The sequence below is a fragment of the Quercus lobata genome, chromosome 2, assembly GCF_001633185.2.
Source record: "Quercus lobata isolate SW786 chromosome 2, ValleyOak3.0 Primary Assembly, whole genome shotgun sequence".
Lineage (NCBI taxonomy): Eukaryota > Viridiplantae > Streptophyta > Magnoliopsida > Fagales > Fagaceae > Quercus > Quercus lobata.
Genome location: NC_044905.1, coordinates 101656552 through 101659639, shown reverse-complemented (window position 1 = coordinate 101659639; position 3088 = coordinate 101656552). Strand labels below are relative to the sequence as shown.

General features: G+C 32.0%; 1 long non-coding RNA gene across 1 annotated transcript; it reads right to left on the bottom strand.

Moving 5' to 3' along the window:
- Nucleotides 1-414: 414 nt before the first annotated feature.
- LOC115975238 lies at nt 415-2866 on the bottom strand. The gene is made up of 5 exons (XR_004088099.1): nt 2657-2866; nt 2417-2508; nt 2141-2256; nt 1224-1359; nt 415-754 (listed from the first exon to the last, which is right to left on the bottom strand). It is a non-coding gene; the product is annotated as an uncharacterized LOC115975238 (long non-coding RNA).
- Nucleotides 2867-3088: the final 222 nt, after the last annotated feature.

The window sequence follows — 3088 nt, the reverse complement described above, 5'->3', positions numbered from 1 at the left end:
TAAATATATTCCAATCAAATAATGGTGTCTTGTGCTAATCCAAAATAAAATTAATTTTGCCAAATTCAACATAAGCTTCTATTTGGCAAATCCCAATAGCTAAGCAAAAGAAAATTGGCAAGATCTCATTTCTTAATTCCTTAACCTTCTTGAACTTCCACACTAACCAAGCAAAGAGGAAAAAAAAGAAATCTGAAATTTAGGAATATGGATCGTCTAACTAAATTAGGTGCAATTTTGAAAAATAATTGACTTCAAGTTTGAATAACATCCCATCAACCAAACAAAGAAAAAAGAGTAGAGTAATAATATTATTATCTAAAAGAGTTGAAAGAAAGGCATGTGAAATTTGAGATCTCATTGGCAAAATGGAATGCATGAGACTCCAATCTACCAAATTACCAACCAGCAATACAAAAATACACTCACACTGCTAATTCAAAAACTTTCATCCCACCAAATCAAGACATCTATTCCTCAACTTTCATACATTGCCAAGTCTACCTTAGGCTTGAACTCAAAATGATTTAATTTGATAGAGTGTTGCATATAATTAAATTTGTTTGTCTCAATATGCAGTAGCACTTAATTGATGCAACCTTAATGCAGCAGTAGCTCTTGAACAATGCAGTCCAGTATGACATACTTGTTACCAAGTAATATTCCCTCTTGGCCTCCCCTACTTGACGTTCTGTTCAGCCTCTTCTGCAAGCTTCTCCCTAATGAGCTTTTTGTGTGCCAACAACACCAAACCCTACAGAGATGGAAATTTTTTTTATATAAATCCAAGATATCAAAACCTTAAAAAAAGAAACATATGGAGACCTTTTTTGGATCTTAAATAACAAAATTTTAAAATACAACCCTAGGTCCATGAATTTACAACAAAAGTAGCAAAAGTTACAATGAACAATATGTCAAGCACAAATTATTCTCATATAGACACAAATCTTACGCTAACACATCACTCTGCACATCCCCATCATTTCTTTTGCAAGCCCATACACAACCTCCTTCACTCTTCAGAGTATAAGGAACCATGTCATCAAAGTACATAAACTAATAAGGATGGTACTTCTTAAAATGAAGTTGTTTAATGAAATCTATTTTGAATTAAATAATTAAAATAATAATTTTTTTTTTGAGAAAGTAAAATAATAACAAATGATTGAAAAAGATAACAACTTTGTAAAAAAAATTCAAACTCAAACTTTTGCACTCACCAATGGCCATCAAATCATTACGTTTTGGCTTAGCATGTGTTAACCTTTACTGAGCACTGTCTTTGTGAAAAACTCAAACCATGAGTTTGAGGTTGAGGCCAATCTAATAATAGTCTAAATAAACCGCTTTGGGAATCTGAGAACACCAAACAAATAAACAAAATCAATCATTATTAGAACAATTAAACAACCAAAAAGAGGTATCAATTTCATTTAAATGAATAAACAACCTTTGAAATTACAGTAGATGAAGAAGAATAAGTCTAAATCAAAACCTTAATTAAAACAAAATCTAACTCAATCACCTAATTCAAAACCAACTGATTAGAATACCAAAAAAACTAAATCCTATTAAACCTCCAAATTTAAAATGAAATTTTACTTTTTAAGCCTCTGTATATTTGGATAAAGATTTAGTTTTTCAAACATGGAAAACCCATAGCTTGTCTAAAATTGTCTTATGGGTAACATCTAATATAACAAAATAGTAACTAACTAACATTGACACCCAAAAATTTACAATACATTTAAAACCTTATTCAAAAGTTTTGAATTAAAATAACACAATTTGAAGAGATTAGTAAACCAAAGTGCTCCACAGTTTCACTTCCACTAACAAATAAAGATAACAGCACACATAAATACACTCAACTATTTTCTTATTTCAATTGACAACCCGTGTACATAGTTACTCGTAGGCCTTTTGTCGAACACCCAACAAATATGGCCAAGAAATAGAACTTAGTTGATGTATAGGTGCTGAAACAGAGGAACTTTAAAAAAAAAATTAGAATAATGTAATCTAGAAATTAAAAACTTATTGACAGAAAATTGATATACCACCAATTTCAGGCTTCAGCCAGAAAATCCAATTTATATTTAATACATACAACAAAAGAATTGGGCATGAGGATAACCTTATTGCAACCCGTGAACACCATTGTTAGTCTGTTACCCTGCCCAGCAAATCCGTCCTCCTTGACGGTCATCACAATCTTCTTCAACACAAATTTCCACCTTAAATTGCCAAAACCTAAAGCCAAAAAAAAAAAAAAAAAAAAAAAAAAAAAAAAAAAAAAACCCTTTTTTAATGCCGGCAAACCAAAGGCCAACCATTCAGCCAAAGAACAGTATATTGGAAGTAATAACTGGGCAAGTAGGTTTTCAATTGAAGAGCAAATCAGAATTCTTACTTTGGGTTTGGACTTCCTCTACAGAGGAGGCTAGCTTCAATTGCAATTAACGACCAAAACCCAGCACACCTGAGGGTTAGGAAGTGAAATCCCTAAAATGATAGAAAAACCTAATTAAAAACAAAATCCCTAAATTGACAGAAAAACTTACTTAAAGACAATAGGAAAAGATATTATTCATAGATTAATTGAGAAATACCGAGAGAGAATGGTCTAATACGAAGAAGGGGTTTGACCGACCTGTATCTGCGATTAGAGTGAATCACTTCAGAGGCGTTTTGGACGACAATGAAGGGGAGCAGGATCAGGTTTTGTTGGAGCTAATATGGGTCTGGGTTTTGGATGATGGAGAAGTGGTTGGCCGTGTGGTGTATTTTGCACGAAGGAGAAGGTTTGACCCTGGTGTGTGTTTTGGACGACAGAGAAGTGGAACGGGAAGGATTAGGGGAACGGGAGAAATAGAAAATCAGAGTATAGTTTTTTTGTATTATTGGGTTTTATATATTATCGGGTTTTAGAAGAAAAAAAAATTAGAATTTTTTTTTTAAGTAATGCTGACGTGGAAAATTGTGGGAGCTTTAAAAGTTTCGGTTATATATATATATATATATATAGATTAAGAAATAATATTTAAATAGAGTGATAAAAATATAAAATATCTGATAAATAGGA